At 47.3% G+C, this 27,287-nt stretch overlaps 1 long non-coding RNA gene across 1 annotated transcript; it reads right to left on the bottom strand.

Moving 5' to 3' along the window:
- Positions 1-1,529: 1,529 nt before the first annotated feature.
- LOC123949658 lies at positions 1,530-26,509 on the bottom strand. Its single transcript, XR_006820061.1, has 4 exons — positions 26,032-26,509; positions 22,097-22,157; positions 4,652-4,914; positions 1,530-1,807 (listed from the first exon to the last, which is right to left on the bottom strand). It is a non-coding gene; the product is annotated as an uncharacterized LOC123949658 (long non-coding RNA).
- Positions 26,510-27,287: the final 778 nt, after the last annotated feature.

Genomic DNA, 27,287 nt, shown 5'->3' with positions numbered 1-27,287 from the left:
AATCATGTTTGAGAAAATACCTTGGACACCCTGTGGCCCAGTTGAGTCTTTATATAAAGTTAACCATCACAAGTGGTTCAAGGCCTTCCTGCTCCCTGAAAGACTTCTCTCTAAGCCTTTCATTACCCTGGGATCTTGAATTCTCCTTTCTCTGAACTCCTAGAAGATCTTTTTGGTTGTTTCATTTGTCTTGGCAATCAGTCACACATGACCTTGCATTATAAATGAAGGACCAACATTTACTGAGCTCTTACTCTGTGCCAGCTCCAGGGGGAAGCCATTATTATTCCTGTTTTAAGATAAAGAAACTGGGGTCTAATGGGTTTAAGAAAATTGAGGAAGGTATATTTTGTTAGTGGGAGAGCCAGGATCCATATCTAGGTCTGTTTGACTCCAAACGCGTGTTCTAGCCAGTACCACCGGTGATCTCCTTCACTGGTAATATTGAAATAGTTCACCCACGTGTGTTTTCCCTTTCTCATTGGATTGTAAGCTGCTAAAAGGGAGGGATTTATACTCCTCTGGATCTTTCATTGAGCTTAGCATAGTCACTAACACTTGGTAAAATGAAGATATATATCTGGTTGTGATTCTATTTTTTTTTTTTTTAAGTATGGATTTAATGGGGGTACCTGGAGGAGCTCAGTCAGTTGAGCATCTAACTCTTGGTTTCACTCTGGTCTTGATCTTGGGGTCATGGGATTGACCCCTTCCTCAAGCTCTGTGTTCAGCAGGGAGCCTGCACGAGATTATCTCCCTCTCCCCTGCTTTCCCCTTCTCGTGTGTGGGTGCTCTCTCTCACTTTCTCTCTCTCAAATAAATTAATAAAATCTTTCAATTAGTAAAGTATGGGTATGATGAAGCACTAGGGACCTTTGAGCTGATGTGAAGGTTGCATTCCTTTTACCAGTTACTGTGCACTCTGTCTTTGGTTTTCAGTGGGCGTAGGTCCTTTGCCCAGGACAATGAGAAGCCACTGTCCCTACAGTCTTCACCTAGCAGTCATTTGCTCATGTTTCCAGCTCTGCCTCCCTGGTGGTTTTCTTCCACGGCCTCCACCTCCCTTTCCAGGCCCGCTCTTATCCTATCTTTAGTCTCCATCTTTTTGCCTGTTTCTGAGTCATCCGAATTGGGGCCATTTCCCTGTGCATCCCCAACATAAACGCTCAGCTGCTTGGGTCCAGATGTCTCTCTGGCTCTTGAGTTCAGCCCACTGTTTAGGTTGGAAACACTTCATGTCTTCATAGTATATGAAGTGGCTCGACCTTTTTATTCTAAGGTCCTCCTTTTCTGCTAGATCGCCATTCGAGTGGGTTTCTGTTACTGCCACTATGAGATTCCCGCCTAAAACACCTCAGAGACTCAGTTGGTTCATCTAAGTTCCACTTGATTTTGAATGTCACTTTAAAAATTACTTTACGGTTAGAATAAAGCTCATTGTATTTATTGAAGTTATCACAGATGGCTTAAGGATTTTTTGTTTTGTTTTGTTTTGTTTTTCCAGAAATAAAACTGTCACAGTGTGTCTAAGGACATTGCAAATAGATCGGTGGGGCTGGAACAGAAAAGCAAAGTGAACTAGTCCGAGATAAATGCAGAGAAGTAACAGTAACTGTGGAGTAACAGAGTCTGCAGGGCTTTGTTGTTAGGAAAACTTTTGACTTAATTTTTTATTCTGAAAATTTTAAATATTTCTTCCATATTTCTTCTGAATGATATAGATGGCCATCGGAAGATCTGGGCAGAGAAGTGGCTTGACTGGAGTGAAGTCTCCACGAATCGTTCTGGTTGGTGTGTTGAGAACAGACTGTAGGGAGAAAAGATGGGGCAGGGAAACTGGTTATGGGACTGTTGCAGTCATCAGCATGAGGGACGGGCCGTCCGGGTGGTACCGTTGGATGGGATCAAAGTGACGGGCTGTGACAATGACAATAGGGTCTCCTGAACTGGACCATATCTGCTTTGTGCAGGGAGAAGGGTGATGTGTGAGATCCCATAGGCCTGTCCCAAACAGAAATGATTACAACTTTATCAGTCTCAAAATGGGCAACAGGGAGTCTGCTAATGACTGAACGTAAGTGTATGTGTATGTGAGAGCACTGAAAATTTTTATGAAGACTCCAGGTCTCTTCTTGGGAAGAAAGGATTAAGAACTAAGCCTCTGCATGGGATAGATCATGAAAAGAGATCAGTGGCTACATGGCTGTGGGGACAACACTGGACCCAGAATGGTCAGGCTTATACCCTCAGGAGGTAGCGTCATGAGTAAATGTAAAGGGAGGGGGAGCCCAGGCAGGATGGGAGCAGACTGGGCTGAGCAGATCTTGGGGGTAGGGGATCATCTCCCCTGGCCCCTTGTAAAGCCACTGTGTCCTGGGCAGGGCTGCTCTGGTATCCCCAGCGAATCTTGTAGAAGGCTGCTCAGCCTATGATGTCCAGCTCGACTGGCAGTGAGAACGCGTCTCAGTGGGGGGAGGAGAGGTCAGCAGTGGAGAGTGGACGTCTGGGCAGATTGCCCCCGCGTCTGCAGGGACAGTGGGCCTCTGTTTACACTCCTTTAATGTCAAAAGGCTAACACAGATCTCGAAACAAATCTCTCTCCCTCCTGCCGAGTGCGATGGAATGGCAGAGCTGTCAGCGAAGACACTTGGCAGAAGGCATCCTTCCACTTGGCATGATATAATTTGCACCACCTCTACAAACTTTTCCTAACTATTTCCTAAAAATAGTGCTTCAATTAGAAACTGACACAACTTCTGTTGGGGAAGGTGTGAACAGCCGTGAAATGCTCAGTAAGGGAAGGAACAGGTGAGACCTTGGTAGATCATCAAATGCCAAATGATATACTATAATGTATGGTAATTGGTTATTATTAAAATAGTCTATTGCTTATCACACAGCAGCTAAATGGCCTTTCAGTTGCTCTATAATTACCCAGTGATGGGTGATCTGTTTTCTTCTTTGGGAGCTGGATACCAAAGGCATCAGAGCAAAATCTGTCACAACAGAGGAAGAGAGCATGGAGAGGGGAGGGTTTCTGCCAAGGTGGGGCCGAGCCGAGTTCTTTCAAACATCCCCAGCAGGGCCAAATGTTCAGAGGGGTCTCCACAGGGCCAGGGAGCAGAGGATGAGGTCCGGTCTCTGCGGCCTTCCTCTCTCACTTGCTTCGCTTCTCACCTGTCCTGGAAGCTACCTCTTCTGGAGTTTTCTAAAGGTTTTTGCTGCTAGGAGAGATAAGATACATTGGTGTGGGGTGAGAAGAGGGTGGGGTACCTTCAATGAAGCCAGGAGAGAAGCCTAGGTTTCATGGCGGGGGGTGCTGACATGAGGCCAGCATGAGGAGTGAGCTCAGTGGGTGTCAGGGGAGGCCTGACTTGGCCCCCCATGGCGGTGGAGAGCACCGGGGTCTCAGAGATGAAGATTCAGCCCAGGGCAGCATGAGAGAGAGAGAAGGCAAGGGAATCCCAGAGATGGAAGGTGCATGGATCTCAGCTCTCAGCTCTCAGATGGGAGAGAGGGAGCCAGACGGGAGGAATTGGTCCAGAGGCACATGCTGTGGTGATGTCCAGAGCTGGGGTGGGGGTTCAGGTCCTCTGAAGGCATCTGGACAGGCCCGAACCGAGAATGCTGCCAGCAGGTCTGTGCTGGGAGCTCAGGAAGGAGGTGAGACACAGGGTCTGCCTTCCCATCCTCGCCTCTCCCTGTGCCCCAGCAGGGCTCATCCTTGCCTTTTTGTGAAAAAGACCAGGTACCCCAAAGTCCATAGGATGGGGGCCTATGGCAGGACCTGTGGCTTCCAGGCTGGTTCATCGTCTTCCTGACTGGGTAGCCGGACCCGTGGTTGGAGTGGACCAGACCTCCGCCAGCGGGTACACATGACTCGAGAGAAAATTACTCTGGAAAAGTCTGCAGCCTCTTGTTTACTGGCTCTTTTATGTCCAGTGGTGGGTGCCAGACTCAGAGTCTCACACATCTGGGTGCCCGAGGAGTGCTTGTAGGACGAATTTATAAATGAACAGGACACATGACTACTTAGCACCACAAACAAGCCATTTTTATCTCCACTGTTCTAAAGCTTAAATATCCGGCTTGTGTCACTTCTGTGGGGAAGTCTTGCTGGATCTTAACAGGAACAACAGGGATGTGCTTCCCCAGCTCTGTGCACGTGTCTGCTGAGGTTTCTCTCCCTCACCACACAGCATGATCTCCTCAGGGGTGGGCACGTGTCTGCCTTGGTGTAGATGGTCAGGAAATGTTTGCGGGAGGATTTGGGTGTTCAAAATCACTCACACACACACACACAAACACACACTCACACTCCTCATTCTAAACTGGGAAAACAAAGGTAGAAGTGATGTTCTTGGATTGTTTGTTTGATTGTCTTTGTCTGTAAGATTTCCTTCATTCTCCATGCCAACCAGGATCTCGGTTTTTTGGAGAAATTATTTTCTCCTTGTTACTTGCAATATTGGTGGACGAGTAAATCCAGATGCCAGCTTCCTGGCCTTGGAAACCAAAGGAGTCCCTGCGTCTTCTCAGCCAGACCCACAGGTAAGTAAGTGGCCAAGCTTGGCCGGTTGAGGCTCTCGCTGAGTGTCTGATTTTTGAGCTAATGACAGAAAGATGAAAGACATGGTTAGAGTTCACTCACCCTCGCCGCTTCCTGATCTGATCGCTCCTGCCTTGAGACATCACCCGGAGGTCCTAATTTTGCATTTTTTGCTTCTATCCTACTTCGGAGACCAGTTCTCCAAATTTCCCGTTGAGTCGTTAAGGATTTATCCTTCCAATAAATCCCTTTATACTTAACCAGCAAGGGCTGGTTTTGTTGCTGGCGATCAAAGTCTTCTGACAGATGTCGTCACAAATTCACTTCTGAGCCTGAGTGGGTGCCCAGCGGAGGGCCTGCACTGTCTGTGGAATAAATAAATGATGGTCAGTGGGTCTTCATTTATAGCTGCCACTCAGAAATGTTCCAGAAGATACTGATTTTTTTTTTTCCCATAAATATCACCGAAGCTCAAGAGTTTGAAAGCAAGTCTGGATTTCTCTCTTGACATGTCCCAGATTGGGAGGTGTGAAATGCAGGTCCTGGGGCCTGCCAACTGGGTTTGGGACATTTAGACTCTGGGATTGCCATCACCCTGCCAGCCTCAAGGGCCTCTTCTGTCTTCGCAGCAGGAGAGTTGCCCAGCTGCCGGTGCCAGTCCAGCTGCAGAGTTCGTGGCATAAGCACTGTGTGCCGCCCGGACATGCCAGGGAAGTAGAAAGGCCGTAAGCCTGGGTCTGGGTCCTGGCTTCATCCCTGCCAAGCAAGAGTGACACACTCCACAGGTTTTTGTGAGGGTTGAATGACACGGCTAAGGGAAACCCCAGTCGCCCTAGGCGTGAGGTCAAAGGCCAGCTTCCTTCCAGCCTTCCATCCCTCTCTCCTACTCCCCAGAACGTTTCCTCCTCAGGAATCCTAGGATTTCCACACTCCTTTCCCAGGAGGAAACACTTTTTTTTTTTTTTCTGGAATAATTCGTAACAGAGTATCTTGAGGAGTTTCAGTCCAGATTTCGCTTTCCCAGAGGGGGCCGGCTGACGGTTTCTTTCCCCATCTTCTGCTCAGAGATGCTGAGAGCATTGAAGAAAGATCTGAGATTTTCATACGTTGCCCGTGTCTTTTCAAGAAGGGCTCTGAAATGCACGGGAGACTCTAATGCTTAAAATAGGCTCCTGCAAATTCTCCAGTGCCTGTAATTGAAGAGCCGTTTGGGGAAAGACAGCTTCGATAATGCAGCATTTTAAAATTATATTAATTGTGGTTAAGAGTCTCCACTTTCATTCGAGAGCGTGGCCTCCTCACCAGGGAAGTGGGAAGGATGCAGAAGAGAAAACAGAACATTTTTTTCCCCCAAACCAACTGAAGTGCAAGGCACAGTCAATTCCCAGGCAGAGAAGGGGCTGGCTGGAATTTCAGGGGAAGGCCTACCCCCCGCCCCGTTTGCCTGGGGGTTCATAGGAAGAAATCCTCTGGCAAGCATCCCTGCGTTGCAGAGAATGGAGGCCCAGAGAAAGGAGGGATCTGTCCAATGCATGTCTCCAATTGTGCAATGAGGCCCTTCAGCCAAAAGATTTTAGGTAGCATAGACATTTTCACAATATTTATTCTTCCAATCCAGGAGCATGGAACATTTTTCCATTTTTTTGTGTCTTCCTCAATTTCTTTCATGAGTACTTTATAATTTTCTGTGTATAGATTCTTAGTCTCTTTGGTTAGGTTTATTCCTAGGTATCTTATAGTTTTGGGTACAATTGTGAATGGGATTGACTCCTTAATTTCTCTTTCTTCAGTCTTGTTGTTGGTGTACAGAAATGCAACTGATTTCTGTGCATTGATTTTATATCCTGACACTTTACTGAATTCCTGTACAAGTTCTAGCAGTTTTGGAGTGGAGTCTTTTGGGTTTTCCACATATAGTATCATATCATCTGCGAAGAGTGATAGTTTGACTTCTTCTTTACCAATTTGGATGCCTTTAATTTCTTTTTGTTGTCTGATTGCTGAGGCTAGGACTTCTAATACTATGTTGAATAGCAGTGGTGATAATGGACATCCCTGCCGTGTTCCTGACCTTAACGGAAAAGCTTTCAGTTTTTCTCCATTGAGAATGATATTTGCGGTGGGTTTTTCATAGATGGCTTTGATAATATTGAGGTATGTGCCCTCTATCCCTACACTTTGAAGAGTTTTGATCAGGAAGGGATGCTGTACTTTGTCAAATGCTTTTTCAGCATCTATTGAGAGTATCATATGGTTCTTGTTCTTTCTTTTATTAATGTGTTCTATCACATTGATTGATTTGCGGATGTTGAACCAACCCTGCAGCCCTGGAATAAATCCCACTTGATCGTGGTGAATAATCCTTTTAATGTACTGTTGAATCCTATTGGCTAGTATTTTGGCGAGAATTTTTGCGTCTGTGTTCATCAAGGATATTGGTCTGTAGTTCTCTTTTTTGGTGGGATCCTTGTCTGGTTTTGGGATCAAGGTGATGCTGGCCTCATAGAATGAGTTTGGAAGTTTTCCTTCCATTTCTATTTTTTGGAACAGTTTCAGGAGAATAGGAATGAGTTCTTCTTTAAATGTTTGGTAGAATTCCCCTGGGAAGCCGTCTGGCCCTGGGCTTTTGTTTGTTTGGAGATTTTTGATGACTGTTTCGATCTCCTTACTGGTTATGGGCCTGTTCAGGTTTTCTATTTCTTCCTGGTTCAGTTGTGGTAGTTTATATGTCTCTAGGAATGCATCCATTTCTTCCAGATTGGCCAATTTGTTGGCGTAGAGTTGCTCATAGTATGTTCTTATAATTGTCTGTATTTCTTTGGTGTTAGTTGTGATCTCTCCTCTTTCATTCATGATTTTATTGATTTGGGTCCTTTCTCTTTTCTTTTTGATGAGTCTGGCCAGGGGTTTATCAATCCTATTGATTCTTTCAAAGAACCAGCTCCTAGTTTCATTGATTTTTTCTATTGTTTTTTTTGGTTTCTATTTCATTGATTTCTGCTCTGATCTTTATGATTTCTCTTCTCCTGCTGGGTTTAGGGTTTCTTTCTTATTCTTTCTCCAGCTCCTTTACGCGTAGGGTTAGGTTGTGTACTTGAGACCTTTCTTGTTTCTTGAGAAAGGCTTGTACTGCTATATATTTTCCTCTCAGGACTGCCTTTGCTGTGTCCCACAGATTTTGAACTGTTGTGTTTTCATTATCATTTGTTTCCATGAATTTTTTCAATTCTTCTTTAATTTCCTGGTTAGCCCATTCATTCTTTAGAAGGATGCTGTTTAGTCTCCATGTATTTGGGTTCTTTCCAGCTTCCGTCTTGTGATTGAGTTCTAGCATCAGAGCATTGTGGTCTGAAAATATGCAGGGAATAATCCTAATCTTTTGATACCGGTTGAGACCTGATTTGTGACCCAGGATGTGATCTATTCTGGAGAAGGTTCCATGTGCACTAGAGAAGAATGTGTATTCTGTTGCTTTGGGATGAAATGTTCTGAATATATCTGTGATGTCCATCTGGTCCAGTGTGTCATTTAAGGCCTTTATTTCCTTGTTGATCTTTTGCTTGGATGATCTGTCCATTTCAGTGAGGGGAGTGTTCAAGTCCCCTACTATTATTGTATTATTATTGATGTGTTTCTTTGATTTTGTTATTAATTGGTTGATATAGTTGGCTGCTCCCACGTTAGGGGCATAGATATTTAAAATTGTTAGATCTTCTTGTTGGACAGACCCTTTGAGTAGGATATAGTGTCCTTCCTCATCTCTTATTATAGTCTTTGGCTTAAAATCTAATTGATCTGATATAAGGATTGCCACCCCAGCTTTCTTCTGATGCCCATTAGCATGGTAAATTGTTTTCCACCCCCTCACTTTAAATCTGGAGGTGTCTTCGCGTCTAAAATGAGTTTCTTGTAGGCAACATACTGATGGGTTTTGTTTTTTTATCCATTCTGATACCCTGTGTCTTTTGATTGGGGCATTTAGCCCATTAACATTCAGGGTAACTATTGAGAGATATGAATTTAGTGCCATTAGTAGCCTGTAAGGTGACTGTTACTGTATATTGTCTCTGTACCTTTCTGATCTACTACTTTTAGGCTCTCTCTTTGCTTAGAGGACCCCTTTCAATATTTCCTGGAGAGCTGGTTTGGTGTTTGCAAATTCTTTCAGTTTTTGTTTGTCCTGGAAGATTTTGATCTCTCCTTCTATTTTCAATGATAGCCTAGCTGGATAGAGTATTCTTGGCTGCATGTTTTTCTCGTTGAGTGCTCTGAATATATCATGCCAGCTCTTTCTGGCCTGCCAGGTCTCTGTGGATAAGTCTGCCGCCAATCTAATATTTTTACCATTGTATGTTACTGATTTCTTTTCTCGGGCTGCTTTCAGGATTTTCTCTTTGTCACTAAGACTTGTAAATTTTACTATTAGGTGACGGGGTGTGGACCTATTCTTGTTGACTTTGAGGGGGGTTCTCTGCATCTCCTGGATTTTAATGCTTGTTCCCTTTGCCATATTAGGGAAATTCTCTCCAATGATTCTCTCCAATAGACCCTCTGCTCCCCTCTCTGTTTCTTCTTCTTCTGGAATCCCAATTATTCTAATGTTGTTTCGTCTTATGGTGTCACTTATCTCTCGAATTCTCCCCTCATGGTCCAGTAGCTGTTTGTCTCTCTTTTGCTCGGCTTCCTTATTCTCTGTCATTTGGTCTTCTATATCACTAATTCTTTCTTCTGCCTCATTGATCCTAGCAGTGAGAGCCTCCATTTTTGATTGCACCTCATTAATAGCTTTTTTGATTTCAACTTGGTTAGACTTTAGTTCTTTAATTTCTCCAGAAAGGGCTTTAATATCTCCAGAGAGGGTTTCTCTAATATCTTCCATGCCTTTTTCGAGCCCGGCTAGAATGTTCAGAATCGTCATTCTGAACTCTTGATCTGACATAGTACCAATGTCTGTGTTGATTAGGTCCCTAGCCTTCGGTACTGTCTCTTGTTCTTTTGTTTGTGGTGATTTTTTCCGCCTTGTCATTTTGTCCAGATAAGAGGATATGAAGGAGCAAATAAACTACTAATAGGGTGGCAAAGACCCCGGAAAAATGCGCTGTAACCAAATCAGAAGAGACCCCAAATTGTGGGGGGGGGGGGGAAGGGGATAAAAAACAGGTTCTGAAAAAAAAAGAAAAAAAAATTTAAAAAATAAAACAAATAAAAAAATATAAAAAAGAAAGAAAAAATATATATATTTAGATGAACTAGTCAAAAACGTTAAAAAAGAAAAGGGTAAAAGTTTTTAAAAAAATTTAGCAGAAGAAGAAAAAAGAAAAAAGAAAAAAAAATTGAAAAAAGAAAAAAAAATAAAAAATTGAAAAAAGAAAAAAAAATTGAAGTAGCCGCAAGACTAAAGAATCATGGGGAGAAAGCCATGAGTTCCGTGCTTTGCTTTCTCCTCCTCTGGAATTGCTCTGCTGTCTTAGGAATTGAATCTGCTTTCTCCTTGATAGATGAACTTCGTCCTGGCTGGATATTTTGTTGATCTTCTGGGGGAGGGGCCTGTTGTAGTGACTCTCAAGTGTCTTTGCCCGAGGCGGGATTGCACCGCCCTTACCGGCGGCCGGACTAAGTAATCGGCTCGGGTTCGCTTTTGGGAGCTTCTGTTCCCTGAACGCTTTCCGTAGAGTTCCGGAGGACGGGAATGAAAATGGCGGCCTCCCAGTCTCCGGCCCGGAGGAGCCGAGAGCCTGGGGCCCCACTCCTCAGTGCGCCCCCGGAGGACAGCACCCAATCACTCCCGTATCCCCAGCCTCTAGCCGCGCTCCGAGCTCACCCAGCCCGCGACCAGTTCAAGGTAACCCCGAGCTGAGAGTTCAGTCCTCGGCTCTGTCTTTGCAGCCGGTTTCTCCGTTCTAATACCTGCGAGCTCTCCGACACTCTGACACCCCCGATCCTTCTGTGACCTTGCGGGGCCTGGGGCCACGCTGGCCCCGCGTGGGCTTCACCCCAGTTTAGCCCCTGGAGCAATGTCCCTCAGTGGAACAGACTTTTAAAAGTCCTGATTTTGTGCTCCGTTGCTCCGCCGCTTGCCGGGAGCCGGCCCCTCCCCCCGCGGTCTATCTTCCCGTCGTTTTAGATTCACTTCTCCACCAGTCCTACCTTTCAGAAAGTGGTTGATTTTCTGTTTCCAGAGTTGCTGTTCTTCTTCTCTTCGCTCTCCCGTTGGATTTGTAGGTGTTTGCAATGTTTAGATAAGCTATCGAGCTGATCTCCTGTTACCTGATGTAGTCTCAGGCTGCTACTTCTCCGCCATCTTGACTCCTCAGCCAAAAGATTTTAAAGTGCTTCTTCTAGCTCAGGCATATCCCATTTTACAGATGAGGAAGTTGAGGCTGAGGAAAGTAGGCGCCCTGGATCCCACCACCTGTTAAACTTGAGCTTGTGTTTGGGGGACCTCAGGAGCTCCTGGACTAGAAGCCTTATTGGCCGTGGCACAGGGAACCAGATTACATGCGCCGAATGGCCACCAACTGTCCAGAAGGCCACTTGCACTTGCCCCCTGTCGCTAGCACTTAGGACCTCCCATTTTTCCTGCTTGCCTACAACCCATTCCCAGATATCTGGCTGGCTATCAAGTCCACAGTTAGACATGTGGGTACCAGATGTGCACAGCTTTGCATCCAGCTGTGCTTTTGCCAGCTGTAGAAGATACCATACGCCAATTCCTTCCCATAGGACATCTGGAGAACAGGGCCCATAAGAGAAGAAGCTCCTAACATGCCACTAAGACAAAGTGTCTTTCTGGGTGACAGTAGCAAAGTCCTGAAAACTCACTAGGAGCAGAAGGAAGATCTGGGAACTGAATTCTGGCCAAGACATTTAAGAACTATTTATTGAGTGCTCGCTCTGTGAGAGGCACCATGCTAGTGCTAGGGGCTAGTGAAAACAAGAGAGAAAGGGCCACACTTTAGAGGCAAGGGGTATCTGTGACCCACAAAGTAGCCGGGATGATCCTTTAGGAAAGTCAATCAGATCATTCATTGATCCACTCAAAGGAAAAGCCACAATCCTTACAATGGTTTAAATAATCCTATTTTCTTCTGCCTTCCTAACTGCAATTCCTAGCACTCTACCTCTTGCCCAATCCACTTAGCCTCACAGGCTCCTTTGCACTCCTAGAACACACTAAGTGTGTTTCTACTTCAGGGCCTTTGCACTTATTACTTTCTCTGGTGTAAGGTGAACAGCAGGGACTCTTGGTTCTTGCTTCCCTTCCTTTTCCTTTTCTTCCCTTCCCTTTCTATCCTCCCCCCAACCCCAAGTATCTCAATTTTTAGGAGCTAGTCACTACAGGCGATCAAAGAAGAAACAGGGTGGATGATGGCTGAGTTCTGTGCCTTGTGCCCACACTCAGATTCATGTCCAGCCTTCAAGTCAGAAAACAGACTGACCACGGGCTGGCCTGCCATTCCCACCACCATTAGTGACTGGCTTCTCTCCCGTGGCCCTGAAGGAGTGAGCTGGGCCACTTTCCAGACACATCCCAGGCAACAGGCCTGCTCTGTGACACTGTCAAGAAGCAAGGAGCCTCAGGAAAGCCACAGACATAAACAAGATAAAGCCCGTGACCTTTCAGGGCACTTGGGCCTGAGGACCAGAGAGCTGTCAGTGGCCCAGCCTTTGTCCTGATAATGGAGGGCAAAAACATTCCAGGAGATGTATTTGTCTCTGAGTCCAAGGCAGGGCAAAGGCTGAGCATCCTTGAGAAGTTGGGGGTAGGGGAGGCAGAAGAGAATGCCTCTGGGAGATTCTCTCTAGGGCACAGAGCCAGCCTCACTGTGCTTGCTCTCCCCGCAGCCCAGACACAGGACGAAGAATTCAGTCAAGTTCAACAAACACGAACCTAGCCCCCCACCCCTGCCTGTCTGGCCCACTAGGGGCAGAGGGGCTAAAGATAATAAAGGCTGAGATCCTTGATCTCCGAAGGCTCGCCAAGGCTGAACAAGACATGGGGGTCAGTAACCTTCCATGGAAAACAAGAGGGGGACAAAGGACAGACTTTAGGACTCTGCCGAAGGAGGCAGTCATTCTGTCTGAGGTCGTGGGAGCCCAAGAGTATTTCTTAGAGAACAAAGCCTCTGAGTGGGGCTGTGAAGGAATGGTGTGATTCTGACAGGGGGAGAAGGCAGGGGAACACCCCTGGGCAGAGGGACCGCTGTGCTCGAAGGCGGGGAGGAGCACGGCTGCAGATGTCTGGACATCCCTGCAAGGCCTCTAAAGAGCTGGTGAGGAAAGCAAGTTGGAAAGGCAGATCTGGGTGGGAACAGGAGGGGTCTTGCCCCCAAAAAAGGGTTTGGCAGCTAGAGGCAGCTGGAGCTGGGACTGGCTCATGAGATGAGAGACTTTCCACGATGGAAGGAGGCACGGAAAGGGAGCAGACAGGCAGTGGGGCTGGGATATAACCCAAGGAGGAGCCATTACTGGGAACAGTTGTTGATTTTTTTCTTTCCCCTCTTCTAAGACAGTCATCAGCAGCTACGGAGCCACTTGAGTGTGTCCTGAACACCCCGGAAATGGGCTCTAAGGCAGAAGGAGTGCTCAGGTGTAAGTCTGTACCCCACATCTGTCCAGGCAGATGTCCCCAGGAAATGCAGGAGCCCGGCCAGGTAAGCACCCAGCTTCCAAAACACCCTGCATCGGCCTGGGCAATCCTTCTAAAGCACAAATATGAACATGTCCTCACCCTCCTTAAAACCCTTCATTAGTCCTACGTCGCTGGCAGAATAAAGCCAAGATCTTTGGCTTGGCAGTGATCACCTTGTGAAGCCCGAGCTTACCTCTCTCCTCCTGCGCCATGGCTACCATCTCCCCCGACGTGAACGGCAGTGTTTCTGAACTTGTCTGCACATACAAATCACCTGAGGACTTTTTAGAACTTCCAAAGCCCAGACCATACCCCAGATGGTTGGAATCCTCTCTCTCGGAAGGGACCCAGCCCCTCAGAGGACCCCAGACAATCCTGGGGAGCTGGAAACAGGGCCTCCGCCCTAAGCCCCAGTCCCACCAGTGGGTCAGTGAGCTGTCTCCATCACAGACAACTTCACAACTTCAGTGGCCTGCAACCAACGTTCATGCTTCTGCTCACATAAATGCAGATTGAATGGGATTTGGCTGGAAGCGCGGGCGGCGGCTCTGCCCCAGGCCTCAGGCCCGCGGGTTTTACTCCCAGGTGCATGTGGCATTCAGGTGGTTCCAGAGCCATCTCGTCTTTCTGGGAACAGCAGCTTCCCTGGGACAAATTTTCAAGACAATGCCAGAGTGCAAGTGCCCCTTGAGATCGTTGGCTTTTACCTGGCACCGTTTCCCTTCCACTCATGTCCCGATGGTCAAAGCAGGTGACCTGGTCAAGGCCAATGTCAGTAGAACAGGGAGATGGATCCTGCCCACTCTTCTGGTCTGCGAGTCCCAGGGAAGGCAGGAGTGAGAAATAGAGATGAATCCAATCTACCTTACAGGTAATCTCATGACTCTGGATGGGTCACCTCTATGAACATGTTTCCCCATGCAGAGAACGGGAGAGTTCCCTTGGATGCCCCGTACGTGCCTGTCCAGCTCTTCCCATCCACACACACATACGCATGGCCATCCGCTTGTGTCCACAGTGAACACTGGCCCCCTGAGAGCTGCATTAACTCTTTGCTGCCCCCATCTAGGCTGGCTATACCCAGCACCTGCGGGCCCCAGGGAATCAGAGGAGAAAGCTAGAACTGCTTTCTCTGCAGACCCAGGAATTCCCAGGAGAGACAGGGCCAGGGAGGGAGAGCACTTTGGGAGGTGGAAAACGACACACTGCCTTAGGAGCCACAAATAGCTGAGTGCAAGTCCTGAGCTGACTGCTGACGACCTTGAGCAAATCAACTCCTTCCAGTCTTCAGTTCCCCATCCACGAGATGAAAAGAGTGAGTGCTATCACGGAATCAAGTGTGAGCATATATGGTATGTTAAATATAGTAAACATATATGAATATATCAAAATATGTATAGTTTAAAGAATGCAGAACCATTGCATGAAAAACAATGGGCACAGAACATAGGCTCCTTTCCCTAACCAGCTACTGCATCCATATATTCCAGACCGTACGCTGGGATGTTGGCTTGTGAAAGGGTGGAGTGAAATGATGGGGGTCAACGTCCTTGCGTGTCTTGGCACCCAGTAGGCATTCGCACCCTCCCTTCCTTCTGTACAGCATGTCCTGGCCAGGCTCCCGACTCAGTCTCCCAGAGGCATCAGTCCCAGACCCCTATTCCTCTTTCTTGCCTATGGAGTCACCTGAATCTCCCCCCAAACAAAGGAGCAAAACCAGATGGATGTCAAAGCTCCACCAGCAAGCTCCTGAGTTCCTCCTCACCAAACAGCGTTATCTGATTTAATTCTTCATGTTCGTTTCCCACCAATCCGCGAGATCGGTGTTAAGGGCCTGGCCTGCCCCCTTATAAAAATGATGTTGTGTCTCAGAGAAATGAGCAGTTTCCTGAGGGCCCTCAGCCTGGTTGGGGGGAAGCTGAGGATCGAGGGGACAGTCTAACCCAAGACTGTTCTGCAGCAACCCCTGCTCCCTGAAGTGAGTGGCTGGGCACTGGGTAAGAGGCCTGCATCCGGGCACTGGCTCACCGTCGGCTTGCTGCCCTAGAGCCTGTTTCCTCCCCTGAAAATGACAAGTGTCCCTTCTGTCCTTAACCCACACACGTGCACCCCGGTGTCACGGCCAGTCTGAATGGGCCATACGCTCTCTGTCCTCTGTGCCTTTCCCCAAGCCATTCCCTGCACTTTGACCCCCTTCCTCACTGCCCTGTGTCTGTCTGGTGAATTAAGCTCAATGATTTTGCACAATCTTCTCTTGCCTCCTCTAGAAAGCCATCCTGGATGAGTCCAGGTGGAGTCAAGTGCCCCCTCCTTCATGCTTCCACAGTCCTACATCTACCCCAAGGCTATGACCTTTGTCCCGGTGTAGCCCTCTGATTGTAGGACTCTCTCTGAGCAGACTGGGTGCTCTCACGTGCCCCATTCGTCTTTATACGAGGTTCCATCACAGATACTTGCTCAGATCAAGCTTATGGAATGAACACATTCATAAACGCAGAAGGAGAACATTGGAGGGAGGGAGAGTAGGAGGGAGAGAGGAGAGCATCCGTGAATGAGTTCAGGCTTTTTGTAGGTTCCATGACTTAGGAAAAGCTTATTCTTACAGGTCTTCCATTGCCGACCTCGTGTTGCACGGGGATCAAAGCCCCAGGTTCACAGCATCTCATCCTTCCCCACCTCCTGACCTCTCCTCCCACCTGTCGCCCTAGCTGGCTGGTGGTAGGGCCTGCTTGCTGCCGTGGAAAGGCCTCCCAGATTATGAACATCCAACCTGCTTTCCCCATCTCTGTGTCTGTGTCTCCCTGACTGCTAGGTCAGCCTCCCTTCCTTCCCATTATGGCTGGCAGAGGGCTCCATCCTTCTATGCCAGACTTTCCTCCCATCCTCAGGAGCCCCTGACTCCCAGCTCAGATGACCCACACATGCCCAGCCTTCGGGTGTCCCCGAAGATCCATGCCCAACCCTTCCTGCCTGCCGGTGGCAATCCGGCCATGCCTAGTAAGATCTGGAGGTGGGCCGGTGGAAGGCGGTCGGGGCCAGGGATCTCCTTCAGCTAAGTCCTGGGGGTAAGCACACGTGGCCGGTGTCCACGTTGTCGTCTAATCTCAGGCATGTGCCTTTTATCTCTCCGTGTCAAAGGGCTTTTCATCTGCAAACCGAAGACAAGAACGCATAATAACTACTTCTGTGAAGTGTTTTCAGGAACACGTTACATGCTGCCTGTTCACCTCCGTGCCTGGTGCGCCGTGAGCGCTGAATGAACGTGAGCCTTCTTCCTCGCCACTCTGTCTTGTTGTCCCTGTTGCTGCTGCTGTGTCCACGAAGGGCGCACAGCCTGCCCAGGTACGCCTCCTCCCGCGCTGCTCTTTTTCCCTCAAACTGCTCATTAATATTCTGAGGACTAAGTCAGGGAGGCAGTAGCCACACACCAGGCTTCAAACTAATCAAGTCCCCGTCAATCCAAATGAACTTTTCTCACCGATTCTCAGATCTTCTGCATCTTGCCCCCGGGCACATGTTCCCCCCATAATGAAGTCGGGGGCGGCCCTGGCTGCCCACTGCCGGCTCCTGCCTGGTCCCCGGGTATGACCTCTACACCGTCACAGCTGTTCCCCGGCACTGCGCTGTGAGGCTCCCCCAGCATCTGTCTGCCTTCTCATCGGGGGACCACACAACCCTGGGAGATTAACATGATGTCCTTGTAATTTTGCATCCACAACACATGTCGTTTTCCTCCAACACATTTGGAAGGAGGGCAAGTTCTACTTTGTAAGGACCGTCACTTATCTTAAACTGGAAGAAAATAATTTATTTGGTCAAAGTTGTGTTTTTTCTATCAAGGGCACATATTTCCCTTTTGTAATGGGAAATGGATCCCCCAGAATACCCCCTATTCTCCAAAGTCATTCCAGCATGGGGCTTTCTTCCCTGATTTCAGTGAACTAATCCAACGGCCAAGAGAGTGAGTCCACAAATAACCCCACAAACCACAAACGGAGGGGAAAGGCAGGGAAGCCAGTGTGTTAGCCAGATTCTTCCCTTTGTGATGTTTCTGAAAGAACCGTAAGAAGGTCCCTCATCTGACTGGAAATCAATTCAAATTCTTTCTACTATGGAAAGATGTGATTTGGAGGGCTCCTTCCAAGACCTGGGCCCTGCCTCTCGGCTCAGAAACTTTGCTGGAGTTCCCAGGGCCACCTGTCACCTAGCTAAAAGGGCCAGTTGGCATTTTTCTAGCTACAAGTGCTAAAAAGCCTGGAGCCCCCAACTTGGGGACACCTCTTAGTGGCTAAGATTTGGTCAGCGACAGACTGGAAGATCCAAGACCTTGAATGGGGCCGTGGGAACCCAGGCCTGCAAGGATGGCTGTGGAGGGACCCCACCCCTTCCACCTCTCCTGAACCATCTTCAACAGATGTTCTGTTCTTAGGTCTGGAAGGGATGTGCTCTAGGCCCCATCTTTGAGCTACATACATGACAAGCTTGTACAGCAAAGGAAGCTGCCTCAGACATTCTCAACAGGACTGCAAGAGAAGAGAGAGGGTAAGCAACTTGCTCAGGGTCACACAGCTCGTGACTCTCCAAACCAGATTTCGAATCCAAGTTTATATGACTTCATATGACCAACCTTTCTGCTCTGTTTCTACTTGGAAGGCAGTCTCAGTGCAGCTGAGATCCTGGTAGACGTCACCTTCCCCCAAAGCTGTAAACTTTACAGGTTAGAGCCCCATCCCCTGCCGTCTGCTTACTTCCAGAGGCTTCTCCAAACACCAGGCATCCCACTGGGCTGATGGTCCCACTCAAGCTCTCACTCACAGAGAAAAGCTGGAGCCCAGTCCCGATATGGGACAGACCCCATAGGAACTTTATTTAAAAGTCCAAGAAGCGGGGAGAGAAAAGGAGAAATCATTCAGGCAGTGCAGGCTCCCATCCCGGGAAGGGACCTTCGCCACTCACACCTCCTGCTCGGGCTGGAATTGCATTTGTGTTTAATAACAACTTTGATCCCTCTGCCAGCGGCAGCGGTCATTGAGAAATCCTGACATAAAGAAGGTATCTGGGAGATAAAGTTCTGCAAGCGATGATTACTAGCACTTAAGTTCTCTTTTTGTTGAAAGGAAGAATCCCAGATTGAACAGTGCATTGAATGATATGACAAGCAAGTACTTGATCCCTGTCCAGCTGGAGGGGATTGTACCCATCAGCAGCTTTTTAGCTAAGGACGTCTTTATATTTTCCCTTCTTTGTCTGGGCCTCTCTAGTTCCTCCTTTTACTTCATGTCAGCACTATATAGTAGGTATGCCAAGTGGTTTTGAAATTTAAATTACAGTCTCTTTTTCAGACGTTATTGGAAAGAACATGTAATTTATAACCACGTGTTAGGAGTACAGGATGTTCATGGTCCACTGCCAATTTTTCTTTTGTAAAGTTAATAAAACTTTCATAAAACACTTATACACTTGTATATTTCATGGTAAAGATTTTTTTTTTATCTCATAGGCTAATGTAAAGATTTATTAAAACCATTTTTTTGTTAAGAGGAGTGTCAATAGTTTGCAGCTGAGTGTAATTTTGAATCCGTGGAAGATGACGGTCTGATGGAAAATGACAGTAACAGCTTTGTTGATTTAGTACTAAAAATAAAGGAGCCTTTCAAACGCGAGAATGCTCTAATATCCAGAGTGGGCTAGGACGCACTCAGGCCAATGGAGGGGAGCTGGGAGAGCCGGCCACCAGCACTCCAGCCCCTGGCAAGAGCAGAGAAGTACTGGATGGAGCCCAGGTGGGAGAGTGAGCATCGCCCCCGCCCCCCCAGGGATTAGCTGCAAAGCGGGCTCTCCTTGGGGAGAGAGGGAGGAGCCAGGAGGAGTGTCTGGGGCCCGCTTTTGCTTCTTACAGCAGGAAACTCCAGTATCTGCCTGCCCTCACGGGCACTCATGGACCTTCTAGCCTTCTCTGGAGCCTGGTGTTTCCTGAAGGTCAAGGGCTACATAACAATGAATTTGTTACAATCTGGTACATCTCTTCCCCCTCCTCCACTCCCCCGCAACCCTGTGACCCCCAGCAGTCCACGTCTACCCCGAATTACTCCTTATTGCAAGATCATTTGGAGCAACCTCCCTTAACATTTTACCGACTCTATACCCAAACATCCTGGAAGATCTTTTTCTGATCTTCCTTTTTTCTTTTTTCTTTTTTGTTTTGTTTTGTTTTGTTCTGTTTGTTTGTTTGTAGCTGCTAAAGGGGTGTGCTCTCCTATGTGGGGTTGGGTGTGGATCTTCGGCCATTTGGAGAAGTAAATAGACCTCTCGGAGCTTCTGTTTTCTTCTCTGCGAAAAGCAGATGATAACTGACCTCCGGGTCCCTTTACCAGAGCGTTCTGAGCCTCGCAGTTTGCAAAGCATATGGACTAGCTTTGAAAGCTGCAGGCAGTGGGTAAGGGCACCCCTCTGCTCCAAGCCAGACCCGTCATCCATGAGATGGCCTGAAGAGAAGCTGACAAACGGTGCAAAGACCCTCATCTCTCAGATGTCAAGACGGGCTGAATTTATGATTAAAAAACTCAGGATATAAAGAGGAAGGGGATGATTATTAACTGTGTGTCTAGGCTTTTGCCTTAGGAAGTCCTAATAGCCCATTTCACAGATGATGAAAGTGGGATCACAGAAGGCCAAGCCATCCGCCCAGGTCACGGAACAAGGGAGACAAGTAGGTCTCAAACTTTGGCCATGCAAGGTCTGAAGCTTACCTTCTTCCACTCCACAGCAGGGACACTGGGGGGTTTCTCTACCCCTCAGAGTCATAATTCCCCATTGAGGAGGTTGCCTCTGGTGAGGGTCCAGAAACTCTACTGCCTCCCTCTCCCCGAGCTGAGGGTCAGCCCCTGAAGTTTGGCCCAGGAACTGGGACATCAGGACCCCACGCTCCCCATGGGTCTCTGGCCCCGCTCCCTCACTCTGACCTCCCCTTCCTGCTTCTTCCCGCTGCTCTCTGGCATTCTTTTGATCCCTTCTCAACCCAAGCTGAGCTCTCTGTGGCAGCTTTTCTCCTGGGGACCCTCTCCGGCACCCCTGGGGCAAGGGCCAGGCAAATTCCTGGCTTAAGGTTACCGTTTCCTTTGCTGGAGCCGCCTCCAGCCACCTCTGTCCCCCGCATTTACTGGCTAACTTCTATTCCTCATGGAAGTTTCTGGTTACTTGTCATTTCTTCAAACCCTTCCCGACCCCTCTGACTGGATCAGGCCATCTGTGTGCACTTTCATATCATCTTGTGTTTTCCCAGCACCTCTCAAAATCACAGTTATGTATTTATAGAATAATTCATTTGCAGTCTGTATTAGCTGCAAGACCATGAGCTCTGGGGGGGGAAGGGGGGGAAGTCCCATTTGTCTTACAAATGGCTTATGCGTTTACCATGCCTGACATATAGTTGGGTTAGTCCTTTCCCAGACCTCATACGGCCACCGCCAAATCTTCCTCTTCTTTCAGACAAAAGATGTCCTCCTGCCTTTACCCACCCAGTCCCATTCGTGACTGTGCCCTGGGTCCCCTATATAGTATCATAGAGTCCCTGTGAGCTTCTGAGAGGGTTTGTATAAGCTCCCAGATGGTGGGTGGGACAGGAAGATAGCCCGTGGCCCAGCCTCATTCTATGTCTCAATCACCCTGAAATGTGAGGCACGGATTGCTTTAGGTTCCTTGGAGAAAATGCAGAAGAGAAATTGGGGGATCCTGGGAGAAGAAGCCCCAGGGAAGGGATAGAAGAGCTCTATGCCACCTCTGTCACTGTCTCTCTGGACAGAGAAGAGATGGGACCCCAGGAGCATAGCCTGGAGTGTGGGTGTAGACTTTTTCCTCCCAGAAGACTCCTTTCCGTTGGGCCAGGGAGCAAGCCACTCCGGAAGCACAACGTTGCTCATTGCTGTTGCTGTTGATTTAGTTGCTGTTGTTGCTTCTAGAAGAGGCAGTGTGGTCCAGGAGAAGTTGTTGCCTCCAGAGCCTGAAGGTGCAGGCCTCTTAGGCATGAGAACCAGTGGCTGGAGACCAGCCGGGCACTGAGCCTCCCGCACATGCTCACAGTGTGAGGCTCTGGCCTCTTCAATGGGATCATCCAGGTTCCCCTACAATTGCCTGTCACAGGGGAGTGTGGTCAAAGCTGGAGGGTCTGCTGTTCACCATCTCTCCAGCTTGAGACAAGTTAGCAGAGCGATTAAGAGTTCAAGTTCTCCTCCTGGAAACTCAGCTTATTAGCTTCATCATCCTGGGGAAATTACTTTGCAACTCTGGGTACTCAGTTATAATTATAAGCAGGGCTGGCTTCATGATCATTGGTTCGGGCATTCGCACAGAGCCCCATGCTCCTAGGGCCCTCTACTTGGTGTGATGCCTTGCTCTTGCCGTCTTGAAATTCTTTGTAATTTTTTAAAAACAAAAAGCCCATGTTTTCATTTTGAATTGGGCTGGGCTTTGCAAATAAATAAATGTTATAAAATATTTCTTATAAGAACGAGGGTGCAGAACAGTGAGATAAGGCAGATCTGTAGCTGGCATACAGGAAGACCCCAGTATTAAAGGCTGATATGATCATTGCCTCCTGGTTGTCTACCAAGTACTTCATGCCTCTCCAGCTTTCTGGCAGGTAGTTGGTGAGAAAGGACATCTCTGGGCTTCAAAGACAATCAAGGACAGGCTTTAATCTTCTAATAGAATTCAGACCCAAAAAACCCAGAGACCGTGGCTGGCCACATGACACATTCCCCCAGGAACCCCACAGGGTATAAAATAGTGCTGACTGATGGCAGGCTGTGGCGAGCAGGCCAGGGGTCCCCTGGGTGACAGCCTGCCCAAGAACCAAGATCACACTCTCCTCTCCTTGTTGCTCACCCCTGGTAGCAAAGCCACTCTGCTATACTCACCAAGTTGACCATTCTGGATACTCCTTTGCCAGACCAATCATTCGTCTCTGCCCTTCCGAGTCTGGGAGTGAGCGATTGGAAAGAAACAGGTGGGAGAAAAGTTGGCATCACTCTTGTTTCACCTGGTTGATAGATTAGAATGTCCCTCTCTCTCCAATCCTCTCTGACCACCTCTGGTTCTTCTAACATGTGCAGCCATGGCCAGCGCTGACTTTCACCGCTACCCTTCTGACCTCTCCCCAAGGCATTCCCTGACTTCTGTCTTTGCCCAAGTGCTGGGATGCCTTTGTCCATTTGGTTTGAGAATATTATGACCATCCCTCTATCTCTCAGATGTGTTGTCTAGAAAACCAAACCTCCTTACTGAAAAGAGGCATTTTCTATTCTATTTGACCAAAACCTTTTTTTTTTTTTTTTTTAATCACCAACAGCTGGTAGCATGGCACAGACCCTAAAGTTCCTCATGCAATCCCAGGTACTCTGTAATGGAGAGAGGGGCCAGCAGAAGCAGACGGTCTTTTCAACCGTAGGCTACGTGAGGAGCCAGGGAGGGATAGCAGGTATCCGCAGAGAGAGGCTTTGGAAAGGGGGCTCTGAAATTCAGCCCAGTGCTTTTCTTCCTGCTGCACGATGTTGTCTCTGTTGAAAAATTCTCCTTCCCCAAACACAGAGTACAACAATCCCACTGAATGCATTGCCAATGATAAACTATGTATGGACAAATAACAACAGTGACAAAACCGCGCACAGAGACAAGGCAGTCTGTGTCGGGGAAGAAAGAGAAAAATAAATGAAATTAACAGTGGGAGACAAAAACAGAGGAAAACCCAGCAATTAGATTAATCATAGACTTCCAGGAAATTGGCCCAAATTTCTTTAAAATCTTGTTGATTGTTATTCAGATTGAAGGGTTCCCTCAGCAAGATTAGCCAGAGCCCACCAAGCTTGCATACCAAAACTGCTGCTTCCCAGGGGCGGGCTGCTCAGTGCCCTGGCTGCATCCCTGCTGCAGCAGATCACCTGTGCAGGGGTGAGGGTGGTGTCCCAGCTACCGCAGGTCACCTGTGCAGGTGTGAGGACCGCTAGGCAGAGCCCCCTTTGGAGGGTCAAGAGGGGGCATTCCTCGTCCAGGCTCTTCGCCCAATACACCTTAGGACTTCGAATAAATCCTGTAACTTTCTGGACCTCAGCTTCCACATCTGTTAAATAGTCTAGTTTGACCCACGCTACTTAAATCAGTGGGTTTTGAGTTGCTGAAGGCACGGAATAGAAGTGGATATCCCTAGATAAGCCAAAGGTGAGGTGCAGGCTTAGTGCAGCTTTGGAGTACTTTCAGGGTCAGGGAGAAAAAGTGTGGCTCAAGGTTCAAACAACCCCTTCCCAACACTAGGAAGAAGGAAATGCAGCGCGATTCTAGACCTGGGAGCTGCTGCAAATACATTCCAAAGCCTTCAGATTCAGTAAAACTCTCAGTACGTCTTGACCAAAATAGTCTTCCCTCTTTTATGATCTGCATTTAAAAGAAAATTCAATGACCTATCTCTGGATTTATTTATGCTTAAATCATTAGTATCTTGGCTCCAGAATGTTCTTGGGTTGCCAGAGGGACGGCAGTGATTTCAAATGCCTGGAAATCGCCCTTCACCCATGGTGAACTAATCCAAGCATAAAATGATTTGGGTTTGGTTTGAAGGATTGAATGCCTGAATTCTTCTTAGAACCGAACTCTTCAAATAGGACTATTTTTGGCTCGAGGTAAAAAAAGTATGTATATATAGATATATTGGCTGCCTACTAGGTGCTAGGCTCTGTGCTAAGTGTTTTGCATGCATTATTTAACATAATCCTTATAACAACCCAATGTGGTAAGTTCTATTAATAATCTCATTTTAAGGATGTAAAAAGCAGCACACCCTTCAAGTATTATGGAAGAGATTTGGACTAATTTTTTTTTTTTTTTTTTTTTTTGGCCTCTGTCTTGGAATCTTTGAATCCCATGAAAAGAATAGCTAATCTGAGAGCTGAAGAGAAGAGTCATTCTCTACTACATGTCTCAAAATATGTCTGCGCTAGATTTAATAAGCTTGAGAAAAAAATTAAGTAGGACTCTTTGCCACAGGACTTCTCAGGGCCTTTGAAATGAATAAAGGGGAAGGTACATGCATCATTTCCCAAACTTATTTGGGATTCTAATATTCTTCAGAAAAATCATTTAGAAAATGTTGATATAGATCATCATATCATTTAATAGAGGAATAAACCAAGGTTCAATCAGGGGAAATAATGTGCCCCAGGTCACAGTGTGTTAACAGTAAGGTTGAGACAGCAACCTAGATGACCTGAGTCTAGGCCTGGGCCTCATTCCAGATTCCACTACCACAAAGGGAGCAGCATGAGGATTAGTTGTGAGGCCCCCAAAGTTTCAAGCCAGAAGTGCCCTGCATCTCATCATAGACCACAAATCACCCATCTGCAGACTCAAATGGTCACATATTTTAAGATAGAAGAGAAGAACTCATTGTTTCCTGAAGGGACTTCATTATTTAGAATTCTCTAGAGAAAGAGAATCAGAACCAATTGGAGAGATTTTAAGTAATTGGCACATGTAATTGTGGAATCTGGCAAGTCCAAATCTTTAGGGCAGACCAGGAGGATGGAGACCCCGGGATGGGTTGATGTTGCAGCTTGAGTCTAAGAGGCAGAATTCCCTTTTCCTTTTCCTTGGGGACTGTGGTCTGGTTTCACCAAGACCTTCAACTGATTAGATGAGACCCACCCAAAGTAAGAAAGGTAATCTGCTTTACTCAAAGTCTGCTCATTTAAATATTAATCTCATCTAAAATAAAGAAAGGGAAAAAAAAACCTTCACAGGCACATCTATACTGGTGTTTGAGCAAATATTTGGGTACAGGGGCCAAGCCATTTTGACACCTAAAATTAATCATAATAGGTGCCATGTTCCTTCCTGCCCTTAAAATGTCAATGCCGTCTTTCCACATTATCCTCATCAACACAGTGCATGCCCAGAGATAGCCCAGGGCTCTGGCCTTCAAGCTCTGCCCCGTGTGGACTCAGTGGAACCATGGAGGCACCTTGTAGATTTCCTCATTAGTGGATAAGGCCAGAGGCAGAGGCTGAGGAGAAAGCCTGAGCTGGATATATCCAAGGATTCCACCATGCTGCCCTCCCTTAACCAGAGTAATTCCACTTTCATCTCTTATGTATTAGACTTCCATTGAAACCAATAAAATTTATCATATTTATTTGATACAATAAATATTTTGATAAAATTTATCAAATTTATCATAAACCTTCTCAGTCTACACTAGCATCCCAGCTCATCCAGACCGTCTCTGCTCAAAGGGGATGGTAAGTACCAGAACTGTCAGCACCACACAGGCAGTTATGAGAGATGCAGAAGGTCAGACTCCACTCCAGAATTACTGAATCAGAATTTGCATTTTAACATAATCCTTAGGTGACTTGTAAGCACCTTGAAGACTGAAAAGGGAAGCTTTACAATCAAAATTTTGAGGACAGAAATGAGCACAGAGCCAGACATATAGTAAGCAGTTGAGAATTAATTTTCCTTTAAGTGATGGGCTCACTTAGGAAACTGAGGCCGAGAGGGGGAAGGTTGACACTATTACTTAGTAGAGTGTTGGCACCAGAAAATAACATTCTCTGATTTGGTTTTCTTTGTGCAGGAATTTGACTCCTCCCTGGAGAGCCCAAGTGATTGTTCAAAACTGTGAAGTCTCCAGTCTGAGCATTTCAGAAACCAAGATGTTCCAATGGAAGCATCCAAGTTCTTGGTGTTTGTGGGAAAACTCCCTATAAGGAGTTCTCTCCAGCAAACAAAATCATTTGGCGAGAATGAGCAGGCTCCCGGGAGAGGCCCCTTGGAATGAAAGAACACTGAACTATGTCTTTACCTGCAGGCACATTCAAGCTGAAATAAAAATCCCCTTCTTGGAAACCTTGGGTCCATTGAAACTGCCCTTTCTGCAAGGACGGGAGGGATTCGGAGCCGAGGATGAGTTGAGGAGTTAATTTGCTGCTGTGCTAAACGGTGAGCAGTGAGGCTGTCAGAGGGGAGAAGCAGCAGCAAGTGGAGAAATCTTTGATCCTCGCTTCAGCCAACTTCTTCCGGAAACTTGAATGGGAGATCAAACATGAACAGCAGTGCCGGCTCTGGGCTCTGTCCAGGGCTATAGGAATCCAATACTCCAATAATCATCCGGCTTCGACAGAAGTCAACCCAGGAAGCTCACCAAGGAAAAGGCTTGAGAAAGCAGAGGACTGAAGCCATGACAAATGAGGAAGAGAGGGTTGCAGACGTCCTTGGGCTTTCTTCCCTGGAATACCCCTCCTGTGCATTTCCTCCCTTACGCAGCCAGCCTTTCGCGCAAGGCTCAAAAGGCAACAGAGATGAAGTTGAATAATCATCTGCATTTCTAGACTTAGATGAAAGTTCAAGGGCCTGGGCTTGGCTTTTCTCTGATAAGGATTCACACAAGCTCAGCCTGGGGAATCGGTTTACTGTGCAAGGAGCACTGTAGACCTCAGGTCACACCAACACTTCTCTCCAGACCACATGTGATTTTCATCATAAAGCCCCTCCCATCTGGAAAGCACCCTGTAGTTTACAAAGCATTTTCACGCTCATTATCTCATTTGTCCGATGGTAGGTCGGGTGAGGGGAGCGTCTTTGTGTTCCAGGGGCTCAGGATTGATCGGCAGCTGCCTCCTCATCCCATTTTCACCCCAAGAATCCTGGTCATAAGTGATACACAGGACAACATGATCAAAGTCCAGCAAATTCTGCAAGTGTGGTCACTTACAGCTGCCACAAATACAGAATCCATTACAGTCACTGGCATACAGCCAACTGCTCTGATATTTAGCAGAAAGATAGGGCAGGTAGGCAGAATAGTACCTCTCATCACTGACGGAGTATCCAGACTGTTATCGCCTTACCCTGGTACACCCAGACCAACTCCATGGAGTGGATACTAAGTAAAAGCTGTATCTCAGGGCATAATCTCTACTCACAGGTTCAGTCCTGAATGATGCTCCTCAGCTCGCCTAGCTCTTAAATGTCTGGCCACCTGCTAAGCTCACCTAGTTCTTAAATGTCTGGACACCTGCTATGATACTGGCTCTCCCCTTCTTTCCTCCCCCTAAATCC

This window comes from Meles meles, chromosome 8 (assembly GCF_922984935.1).
Source record: "Meles meles chromosome 8, mMelMel3.1 paternal haplotype, whole genome shotgun sequence".
NCBI classification, from domain to species: Eukaryota; Metazoa; Chordata; class Mammalia; order Carnivora; family Mustelidae; genus Meles; species Meles meles.
Note: the sequence above shows the minus strand (reverse complement) of the source record. Positions and strands in the feature narration are given on the sequence as shown.